The sequence below is a fragment of the Peromyscus leucopus genome, chromosome X (genome assembly GCF_004664715.2).
Source record: "Peromyscus leucopus breed LL Stock chromosome X, UCI_PerLeu_2.1, whole genome shotgun sequence".
In the NCBI taxonomy this organism is placed as follows: Eukaryota; Metazoa; Chordata; class Mammalia; order Rodentia; family Cricetidae; genus Peromyscus; species Peromyscus leucopus.
Window position 1 is genome coordinate 98,437,321 of NC_051083.1, and position 12,854 is coordinate 98,450,174.

Here is a 12,854-nt window from a genome sequence, read left to right on the forward strand (position 1 = left end):
CTTGTGTCCTTCAGAGCTAAAGTTTTTTTTAATGTTTTTTTGAGACAAGGTTTCTCTGTGTAGCTTTGCACCTTTCCTAGAACTCGCTTTGTAGACCAGGCTGGCCTCGAACTCACAGAGATCCGTCTGCCTCTGCCTCCTGAGTGCTGGGGTTAAAGGCGTGTGCCACCAACGCCCTCGAGCTAAAGTTACAGGCAGTTGTGAGCTACTTAAAATAAGTACCGGGAACTTGAATTCATCTCTTCTGCAAGGGCAGTATACACTGATAAGTGCTGAGCTATCTCTCCAGCCTCCTTAAATAGTTTTAATAAAATCTCCAAAATAAGGGCTTGGTGAAAGGGTAAGATCAGTGATAAGGTGCATGTTTAGCATGTAAAAGACCGTGGGTTTAAACCTCAACACCAAACATCAACGAAGAAAATAGCAGATATCATTTAAATATCTTGAGCAAATAATTTAAACCTCTACCCTAAAGACGATAGAGCAAAGAACAGTAAAATTTCCAGGACAAAAGGTTAATTTTGCAAATTTGCTCTAACAAATGATAAAAACTGGTTCAAAACTACAGTTATTAAAACAGCAAGTTAATAGCACATGAATGAAAAAAAATGCAGAACATTCCAGAGGTCCCTAGAGCTTTATATATTTCCCAATAAGTTAGGGAAAGTTCCATATGGGTCCTGCTTTAACATAATGACAAAAAAGATCTGAGTTGTGGAACTTCTGCTTTTCCTGCTAAATTCCTGGATTCTTTTGAATGGAAGCTTTCCCACATCCTCTGCAGCTCAGAAGCTCCTAGAAAAATTAGTAGATGCTGTTTTCCTCAGTCAAGAATTAATGTTTCTTTCTCCTTCTTTAGTGGCCATATATACAGCATGTGCTGATTTGCTTGTTTTGGCAGATGGCCAGCAGAATTTAGAAAGTATAATCTCTGGACTTTCTTTTTGTCAGAGTTAGGTTAAAATAGATACCTTACCAGTCAAGATTCTATTCCTTAAAGTAGTTCTTTCAGATAGTTTGCCTTTTAATGTAGCATCATGATCATCTTTTTTGTTTATTTACATTACCATATTTATTTTTATAAGACAATATAACAATTCCAATTATTGACATATTGTGACCTTTCTAAACAGGTCACACTTCAATCTGAGCCTTTCCAGTCAGAGCTCAAGTCTGTTTTAACATACCAACTGTTTTCCTCAGGGATCACTTCTCATGTTTCCATCAGTTTTTCCAGGATAGAATTATGGCTTTAAATGGAAACCAGGTGAACAGAAATTAGGCACAATCCACTTCCTGTCTAATGTGGAGGTGATCAAGTGTGGCTAGAAGCCCTTCGTCATCTACTGGTACCATATTTCGTTTTCCAAATACTTGGTTGAATTCAATTGTCTTGCTAGCTTTCAGTGATGCTGTCCCCGGATAGGTTCTACCGAACAAGAACCTGTAGAAATCTGTTTGGTGCTGAAAATGGATGAAGGAATATGAACCCGATCTTAGGTGTTGTTTTTGTTTGTTTGTTTTTGTTTTTTTGAGACAAGGTTTCTCTGTGTAACAGGTTTTGGTTGTGCTGGAACTCACTCTGTAGAACTGGCTGACATTGAACTCACAGAGATCCACCTGTCTCTTGTCTCCCAAGTACTGGGATTAAAGGTGTAATCATGATGGTCTTTCAGGAGGCTTCTCTTAGAAACAAAGGAGACAGATCTCCCCTGTAGATCACTTGTATCACCCTATAACATATGTGAATCCAACTGCTCTTCTTTCCCATTCTCCCTCAGAAACATTGTAAAGTTGAAAGCAGAGCCTTATATATGTCAGGTAAGTGCTCTACTACAACTGTACCCCAACCTCATAGATTCTTTTCGGAAGCTTCACTTATAATATGTCAAATTAAAGCTGTATTTGAGCATATATAGGAATATTATCCTCAACTAGTAAGAACTGCACCAGAAATATTTGAAAAACACACTGATACGATTTATTTTTATTAATCAAAGGTATAAATAAATATTTGGTGAGAATACCAATCTAATATTTGTTTCTCTTAAAAACATTTTAGAACTGTCTTCAAAGTTACAATGATGCATTAAAATAGGCCCTTCTTTTTGACTATTTTTTTCTGATCTCCTCTATTTAAACAAAACTATATATTTTGATAATAAATTTCCTACTTGTCATTTTTAAGTGTGTCAGTAACACAGCCATTTTCTACTCTCCCGAAGCCTTAGTAGAAAGACAAATATTAGAAAACTAAATGGTCAAGTTAACTTATGACTGAAAATGGAAGAAACTTCGCATACAGTAAGAAAAGAACGGCAGGAGCCTGACATGGATGTGTTGGGTGGAAAAGTGTTCTGAAAGGAAAAAAACATTCTCCTTAAAGATATCAGGTAAGCTCAAATAGCTGCAAGTTCGGTATGGTTAAAGACTGAGAAGAGAGTTTGGTCATTACCTTAAACTGAAATGGTCATAGTAGGGAAGGAGCAGATTACACAGGAGCTTGAAATCTGTGTAAAATGTATGGCACAAATGAAGGAAAAGTTCCCTTAGGCCAATGGATGGAGGATATTGAATAATTTGGCTTGAGTGTGAACAGCATAGGGAGGGAGATCAGTGAGAATGAATTTGGACTCTAGTCAGCTATAATTTCTAAGTAAGAAGCACACCTAAATAGTCAAATAAATTCTTGAAAGGCAAGTTCGATCTCAAAATATACTAGCCGATCTAGTCATATTGTACCCCTATTGTGGTGGTTTGGATGACAATGACCCCCACAGAATCATGTAGTTGAAAGTTTGGTCCCTGGTTGGTTGGACTGTTTGGGAAAGAATAGAGTGTGTGGCCCTGTTGGAGAACATCTGTCACTAGGGGTGAGTTTTGAAGTTTCAGAAGCCCACACCATTTCTGGGTAGATCTGTCTTTTGGATCATATGTAAGCTCTCAGCTAGTGTTCCAATACCAGGTCTGCCTGCCTGTTGCCATGCTCTCTGCCATGATATCCATGGTCTCTAACTCTCTGAAACTGTAAGCAATCCTCCAGCAAACTCTTTCTTCTATAAGTTGAGTTGGCCATGATGTTTTATAATTTTATACAAACTATTCAGCTGTGTTTCTTTATTCTTGCTTGAGAAATGTGTTAAATGTAATAATATTCTGACACAAGTTGAATGTATTAACTACTCAGCTTCTTTGAAGGTTAAGTCTTCACATTACTTATATATTGGTTATTCATACTTGTGACTAAGTAATGTGGAGTACCATAACTTCTTTCCAATTTACTCTTGATTAAGTTCCTCAGAGTCTGTTGAAAAGAATGGATATATGAGTTGAAAAGTAGTTTGTATGAAATCTAACTAATACTAATGCACTCTCTGGCTCTCTTTTAGCAATCTAGTTAGCTTTGTGTTAACTCATTACATAGAACAGGCAAATACTTAGGCAAGAAGAGAATGTTTTGTTTAAAATTATTTGATTTAGTGGTGATATAAATAATTTGGGGTATCAAGAAACGTTGATGTGCTTAGCTCAGCAGGTAAATGTGCTTGTTACCAAATCTGACAACCTGAGTTTGATTCCCAGGACCCACGTGGTGGAAGGAGAGAACTGACTCTTCAAGTTGTTCTCTGACCTCCTCTTGGGTACAATGGCAAGTGCACACACACACACACACACACACACACACACACACACACACACACACTAAATAAGCAAAAACATTTTCTCATGATGGCGATGGCTTCCAGGATATTGTCTCCTGTAGTTATAAAGAAGCCAGCACATCTGGCAACCTGGAATGTCATGACTACCCAATAGACTAATGGCTTGCCAGTCATCTCTGTTCTGAGAACGAGCTGAAGGCAAACAGAATTTAGGAAGTAGTCCTGAAGAGAGCTCAGGGCCCTCAAAAGGAACAGGTAAAAAGCCAAGGGATCAAACATGCCTAAAATATGATGAAAAAATTTCATCGAGTTGCTAAATAGGGCCTAGTGAACTGAACAACCATGGGAGAAAAGAATCACAAAAATAGGGTCAAAGACCTCTGAGATCCGTGAAATTGTTAACTGGAAGGTCAATAATTAGTAGGTAGCTTCTAGGTGAAGAATTAGCCTTCCGTTTGAAGCACGCCAACTACTGAGAAAGGGCTGAGTAAGGTTGGACTTAAAAGTTAAGACATCTGCCAAATGGAGACCTAAGACAATAGAGGGTCGGGGAGGGTAAATCAGAAGACTGACTCATGACCAGAAAGGATTCTGGCTATCTTAAAACGGCATCACCTCAGCTGAGTTGAAAGTCTGAGTTTAAAGATGCTTTTGTTTTCCTAGAAAGCACGAGGGGAAGGAAAGGAAATTGCATTGTTTTGAAACTGCATTAGCCAAACTGAAGTGGCTTTAAGTTAGAACAAGTTTACTTTGAGATGCTATCATTCTTTATTTCTGTATGTGCTGTATTATCCTTTAGTTTATGTTTAAATTCTTTGGTTACAATGAGTTGTCAATCTTATCTTGACGGAACTCACAGTAAAGGATTTTCTGGGTATCAGTCAAGCTACATATCTGATCCAAATAACTGACAGAAGCCACCCAGAAAGCAGCAGTTGAGCTGGAGCGGGGGTGGGGTGGGGGGGGACGGGGACACGGGGACAAAGGTGATACAAATTCGCAGACAACAATTGCGGAGTAAGGCAAATTCGCAGACAATTGCGGAGTAAGGGTTTCCTTCCTGTGTCAATGAGTTACCTCACTTAAAAACCAAGTAGGCCTCATGTAGAAAATCATGGTGGCTTTAAAAATGAAAACCAACAACTCATATTAGAATAAGCACAACCATCTTTTAATTTGCATATATTACATTGGGGGGGGTACGTTGAGATAGAAGTATTGCTCTGAGTTGGAGACCACAGACTAGACTACCTAGTGAGTTCCTGGACAATAGAACAGACCTTCAAACAAACAAGCAAAAAACCTAAAAGGAAAAGCAAAAAAAAAAAAAAAAAAAAAAAAACATATAGAGAAAAGTAATTCCTGTGTCTTCAAAACAATTATCCATAGGCCAAGTTGGGAGCAGTAAGAAAGAGTAAAAGCAAAAAGAAACTTCACAGTGATGCTGTGTCTTAAGGCATTGTTAACACTTAGGCATGGCAAGGGAGGAAACATATTCTTTAGATTTGATCTACTCCCACCTCTAGTCTGATGTGAAATTCTGAGATTGTTTTGGTTCTTTTTGAAGATGGCCCAAGGCATGTTTGTGCAATATTTTGCTCTCTTCAAACAAAAGTACTTAGATGCAAGACCAAGGAGCTAAGTGTAAATAAATACTGAAAAGTTCACAGCTATGACACATTTTTATATAGTTCACAGCTTGGGATATCCAAATATACAAAACACACTTGGCAATACTATTTCTATAAGGTCAACCAAGTAAGTTCCTAATAATGACTATTGTATATTTAAAAGGACAATATTTCTGTGTTTATATCATGAATTTTTATGAACATACCCTGCAATGCCAATTTACATATTAATCAGAGAAATGCAAGGCCAGGCATGGTGGCCCATGTCTTTAATCCCAGCACTTGGAGGCTGAGATAGGTGGATCTCTGTGATTTCAAGGTAAGCCTGGTCTACATAGTGATTTTCAGGACATCCAGGGCTATGGAGAGAGACCCTGTCTCAAAACCAACAAATACAAACAAAAAAAATGCAAACATTTTTTGTTCTTTGAGTGCTTGCATGTCTGGTATCCAGTTCTACCATGCATATAAAAGTCAAGACTAAGAAATGTCTCATACTTAAGAATGACCGTACTAGTTATTTTTTGTAATTGTGGATACTTCTTTGAAGTAAGTGTCACTTAGGTATATGTATAATGTGTGTGTGTGTGTGTGTGTGTGTGTGTGTGTGTGTGTGTGTTTACAGATTTCACTTACACCAAAAGTTCCTCTGATTTATTGGAACTTCTCATGAATTTTCAATAAAAATATCATGGCTTATAAGAGAAAGTAAGCAAGTCAGGATGGGGAAAGCACAGATTGGCACAAACTTATCCAACAGGAACATCAGAAGAATTTGAGATTTAGACATGTCATCATCCAAGGCTGAGGTAAAGAATCCTGAAATTCCTTGGATACTACATAGAAATGACTGATTGTTCAGAGAGAATCAGAAGGATGCTCTAGATGGCTCCTTCAATTACAAAGTTATTTTGATTTGCTTAATAAACTGACATTGTGACTGGATATTTATGATCCTTCACTTTTGTAGGTTGAAATCCTCTCTTCTAAAGAAGTAGAATTAGGAGTTAGGGAATTTTTTGGCAAGTGGTTTTGTGATGAGAGTGGATCCCTCATTGATGAGATTACTGCCTATAAAAGAGATACAAGAACATTGTTAATTACTCCACGTGACGACAGAGGAAAAAGCAACCTATCACTTATCTTTTTTCACCCATCACTGAATGCTTTGAGACCTTGATTTTAGTCTTTTCAGCTTCCAGAATCATTAGCAATAGATGCATATTGATTATTAGCTATAAGCTACTAAGTCTTTAATATTTTATTATAGCACCTGGAAGAGACTAAGTTCCTTTGTCCAAATCAACGGAGGAAGCACCCCAGTCACCCAGATCTTTTTGGGGTTTACCAATGTAAAATTTTGTGTTTGTTATTACTGGATGCATATGCATGATGTATGTGGGTATGTACATCACTGTATGTGTGGAGGTTAGAGGACACGTGTGTGAAGTAAGTTCTATTTTGATTTGTTCTTTTTCTTTCAAAAAAATTTTTAATTAAGAGATTTTCTATTTGTTTTACATATCAACCACGGATTCCCCTGTCCTCCCTCCTCCCACCCACAGCCTTCCCCCCTAACCCACTCCCCATTCCCACCTCCTCCAAGGCACGGTCTCCCCTGGGGAGTCAGCCCAGCCTGATACATTAAGTTAAGGCAGGTCCAAGCCCCTCCTCCCTGCACCAAGGCTGAGCAAAGTGTCTCAGCATAGGCCCTAGGTTCCAAAAAACCAGATCATGCACTAAGGACAGGTCCCAGTCTCACTGCCTGGGCCTCCTAAACAGTTCTAGCTAAACAACTATCTCACTTATCCAGAGGGCCTTGTCCAGCATCATGGTGGCTCCTCAGCTATTGGTTCATAGTTCATGTGTTTCTGCTAGTTTGGCTAGTTGTCCCTGTGCTTTTTCCAATCATGGTCCGATATCTCTTGCTCATATACTCCCTCCTCTCTCTCTCTCTCGTCGATTGGACTCTTGGAGCTCTGCCTGGAGCTTGGCTGTGGATCTCTGCATCTGCTTCCATCAGTCACTGGAAGAGGGTTCTATCATGACAGGGTGTTCGGCCATCGGATCACCAGAGTAGGTCAGCTCAGGCACTCTATTGACCATTGCCAGTAGTCTATAGTGGAGTCATCTTTGTGGATTCCTGGGGACCTTTCTAGCACTCTGCATCTTCATATCCCCAGTTGTCTTTATTTCACCTATAAGTGGGTTCCAACAAGCAAACTCACGTTGCTAGGATTAGCCACATCACTGGCCCTCTACCACCAATTTTGAGTACTTTAACTCAAATTTATCTCATACTACAATTTTAGGTTGTAGTCATCTGAATATTGAAGACTACCCACTCCCTGAGGCCAGTAGAATATTTCTTGCCTTGTCGTTTTGAGTTAGGAGTACTTTAGTGATATGTATGACAAATGAACTTCTTGCTTCTTGCTTAGTAAGGTTAAGAGAGAGCCCCCTCTTCCCTCCTGAGTGCTTATGTAAGCTCTTTGCCTGGATCTAGAAAACCAACATGTATAATAGCTGATTAACAAGACAAAAATATAAATGTTTAATTCAATAAAAAAGACGTACTCCTTTTTTATTTTATGAGTGTTTGCTTGCATGCATGTATGTTCACCAAATGTGTTCCTGGTGTCCACAGAGGTCAGAAAAGAGCATCAAAACACCTAGAGCTAGAGTTCCAATTGTGAACCATTTGGTGAGTGCTAGGACCCAAACACAGCTCCTCTGCAAGAACAGCAAATACTCTTAACCACTGAGCCATCTCTGTAACCCAATTTTTTTTTAATGTTTACATGTGCATGGGCTCTTCACAAAATGGTAAAATCCAAAGAAACCACAAAAACACTGTAAAAGTGTGAACAAATATGGGACAAGTTGATATGTGGCCTACAGTAGTCAATTCTAACAATGGTACTAAGAGATATATAGAGATTGGCTATGATTTTAGTAGAAGATAACATTTTCTCAGAATTTGTTTATTTGGTTCCATTGTAGTCCCAATCACTGGTATTATCTGGTGATCCAAGCTATTGTCTCCCAGTCCTGGTATGTGAAAGATAGCCCATCAAAAAGAACTCTTACAGCCTGCTACACGTGGAGAAAGGCAGACCAAATAGCCCTTCATTCATTCATTCATAGTTCCTTCAGTTATTTTTATCTTGTAGCGATCAAAACATCCATAAGGCATATTTTGAGATGGCACACCTTTAACTCCTTCCTCATCATTCAGGGATTTAATGCCTACCATGTTCTTTGCTACTGTCATCTTTCCCTCTCTCCTTTCCTGTCACTGTGAGTGACACACCAGCTGATACTGTTATGAACAGGAAGGTTTGGGATGAGTGACTGTCAGAAATATTTTTACCGCGTGAAAGGACATTTGTGGAATGTTATGGCATCATTGCCTCCTTCCCCTCAGAGAATGTGGCATTGAGTATTGGGCTCTTGCCACTGTACTCAGCATACCAAAATGAGTTCCTGGCTTCATTGTGCATTGCTGAGTACCAAAATAATATCCTTACCTTGTGTATTGGAATGCATTTATTTTTATATTCTGTTGTATGCTCCAATTTAGACTTTGTATGTTGGCTTATACATGATTTAGGTGCAGTCCTCAGACTACTTTGGTAAACCCTAGTACCAGAATTAGAATACTACCCACCCCTGAGTTACTGTGAGATTTGTGCTAAAGTTCACACTGTGAATTTGATATCTTTAAACATGAGCTATGTACTTGCAGTGTTTACTGAAATCCCTCAGTCCCCTATCACTTTTCTTAGATTTCAAAGTTATGGAATTGTCCAACGTGTTTGCTCAGAATGACCTGATATGACTCAAGGGTTATTCTGGTCAAGATTCTGCCGCCAGTTACATTGGCCCACATGTTTTAATATGACTTGTATTACCAATATAAATGACTTGAATGTGCATTATTCTCTTGTCTATTCCACTGTAATAACATTATATTATTTTTCAGACATTCATGATATCAGATTATAATTATAATGTGACATCTTTTTAAAGTGGGCTTGAACATTTCTTGGGACTTTAATTCTGAACATGCTAGATTTTAAGTTGGAGACATGTTTTAGAGGATGATTCATTAACCATTAATTTCCTGGATGCCATTTGAAATTATTTCTATGTTCTCATACTCCAAGCCATAGTAACCATAAGAAATTTGAAAATATGATTATTTTTGCCTATTTCTTAATTTATTTAGGCCTCAGAATTTATGACTCTCTATGACTGTATGAATAGCTAGACTGTAGGAAAAGACATTGATACAGTTTCAGATGCAAGTTTACAGATAGGTTTGCTTATGAGTGAAATAGATGACTGTATGTGGCAAGATTTGAAGACTAACTTTGAAAATAGTTGTTGCGGATTCTCAGAATACATCTATTTAACAGACATTTAATACTTAGAAGGAAAGGATTGTAAGAGCAATAGTTGGTATTAGTTAGGTGTACATGTAACAGTCTTATTAAATAAGAAACACAGAGCCAAGTATGTGTTGGATCTGCAGACCATAATATTGGTAAGTAAAGATCAGGTCCTGCCTAAAGTGATGGGACGTGCTGACAATGGCCATCTGAGTGGGGGAAGGGGAAGAAAAAGAGCAGAATCAAGTTTCCCTAGTTTTCTGCTTTTCTGCAAGCCTATCCTTGCCTCTTACTTGTAGCTTAGACAGCCTGGTTGCCACTCCACTATCTGCCTACCAAGAGCATTCATGCTATCTTAGAATATCCTCCAGGAGCTTGGCTAAAGTACAATTTGAGAACATTTTCCTCCCTTTACAGCTTCTTTAGGTATCTTCTTGTTATTTTGAGAAAGCTTTCCTTGAAAATTTTCTGGGTTCCTTATCCTAATCGTGATAATCCCATTCAACTATTCCTGCTGAGTGTTTCATTGAAAATAGCTTTGACCTGTTTTACCCTCTGCTTAAGATGAAGCCTAGTATGGATTCTATAACTTCTTGGAGAAACTTTGAAAACTCGATATTCCTCACTCTTCCTTTTTTGAGTAGGTTTCTTTATCTTTGTTACACAACCTTTGGAGTGTATTGTATATGGCTACTTGAGGCAGAAAAATGTTTACTAAACTCTTTCATATGGACAAATACTTTGACATTCTTCCTTTACGTTTGTCTCGGTAGAAACGACTACATTGGAGATCATTTGTCCTTAAATGCTGAAAGCACTGGCCCAGTGCTGCCCCGAGTCAATGTTTTCACTCGGAGCCCATGGTGTTCTAAAGTTTCACTACTGTGTGTTCCAGTGTGATCTATTTTTATTATTACACTTGACACTTGGCGAGTTCTCCCAAGAGGGCAATTCATGCCCTTTAGGGCTGCAAGTTTTTTCTTGGATTATTTCTTGGGTAATTTCTTTTTAAAAAAATTTCTATATTTTCTCTGGAAATGTTACCATTTAGATATTGTAAATCCTAGCTTGATACTTAAAATTATCTTCTTTTATTTACTTTTAATTAATTTTATTTATTTATTTATTTATTTATTTATTTATTTATTTATTTATTTATTTATTTATTTATTTATGTGTTTGTATGTTTGTTTACTTACTTGTGTGAGTGCTTACATGTGGGTGTACATACTTATGGGAGTCAGTTATTGCCGCAGCGTGTTGAAATGGAGCATAGGTCTTCCAGTTTGGATGCGTCCTTACCTGTTGAGCCAGTTCGCCAGCCCCATCCCCCACCCCCGTGGCTTCTTATTTTCATCTTTCCGTACTCTTATTCTAGTTTCTAGTTGATTCCAAGACTTTTTATATTTCATCACTTCTATTTTTTATCTTATTTTGAGTTCTCCAAAACATTTTCTTGTTTTCCAAAGGTCCTTTTGTTTTTATAGTTAATCGTTTACAGTGTTCATCTCTCAGAAAGGTGGGAATATAGAGCATTTTGTTTCCATCATCTCCTGCATTTCTGACAAGTTCTCCTTTCTTTCTTATTGTTTTGATCTCTCCTCATTGTTTTCTCATTCTTGACGGCATGCATATATTTCACAGTGAGACACTGAGACAGTCCTAAGAAGTTTTGTGTATATTTTTCTTTAAGCCAAGGAGCTTTAAAGAAGTGGAGACGGTTGAAACTCAGCTTTTCACTCATTCTTCAAAATGTCACTATATTCCGTTCTTTTCCTTTAGAAACCATTTAAATGAGTGTACACAGTATTAGGATAAATTATGGCATTTTATAACAAATTTTTTTTTCTCTTCTCATCTTCTCCCCCATCCTTTGGACACAGCCTCGTGCCTTTCCACCCAAACCCTAAAAACCCACCTTTCTGCTTGCATGTCTTACGTGTTCTATTGCCCTTTCCTATTTCCTCAACATCCGTTTCCCCGCGAATTTTCACCTAAACCTACACTCACCTCCAAGTATACACAAACATATAAACATATAGTAGGATTTGCATAAGAAAAAGGACATGTGATTTTTGTCTTTCTCGTTGTGGATTGCTGGGTTTAGTAAAATAATTTCCAGTTCCATCAATTTTTCATTTTTTTCTGCGGGTAGGTGGGCATAAGTCTTCCTACATAACCCTGATTGGCCTGGAACTCTCTATGTAGATCTCGATGGCTTTGAACTCACAGAGATTCCCCTGCCTCTGTATTGTAAGTGCTGGGAATAAAGACATGCACCACCATGCCTGACTGCTGTCAATTTTCTTGTCAATGCCATGATTTCATTTTTCTTTATGATAGGATAACGTTCAATTGTTTATGTGTATTATATATTCTACACCCATTGATCCATTGATGAATGTCTAAGTTTTTTTCTATTTCCTATTACTATTAGCAATAAACATGGATATACTAGTTCTCTGTAGTAGGATATGAAGTTCTTTGGATATACACCCAGAAATGATATAGCTGGGTCGTATAATAGGTCTATTTTTAATTTTTGAGAAACCTCAAATATTCATTTCCATATTTTTTGTACTAGTTTACATTTCTACCAGCAGTGAGTATGGGTTTCCTTTCCCCCTGTATTCTTTTTTTTGGAGGGGGGGTTCTAGACAGGGTTTCTCTGTGTAGCTTTGCGCCTTTCCTGGAACTCATTCTGTAGACCAGGCTGGCCTCGAACTCACAGAGATCTTCCTGCCTCTGCCTCCCGAGTGCTGGGATTAAAGGCGTGCGCCGCCGCCGCCCAGCTCCTGTATTCTTAATAGTATTTTTATTGTAGCTTTTCTTGATGATAGCTACTCTTGCAGCAGCAGTTTACCACAGTTTAATGTATTTACAAGCTGCTTCCCTTTATTTCCTTAGCCCATTTGCTGACTGGTAATTATGTGTTTAAAAAAACCGTTATCTTTTGCTATTCTTTGTGTATCTAGGACAGCTGGCGATGATTTTCTTCCATCACGTTGACTGTCTGCTCACTCTTACCGAACAGAAACTTTCAAACTTTAGGTAGTCTCATTTGTTTGGGCACTGTTTTTCATGCTACTGGATTCCTGTTCAGAAAGATCTTAAGTGTATGCTCATTCACTGAAATCTTTCTCCTAAGATGGCTTCTAACAGCTTCA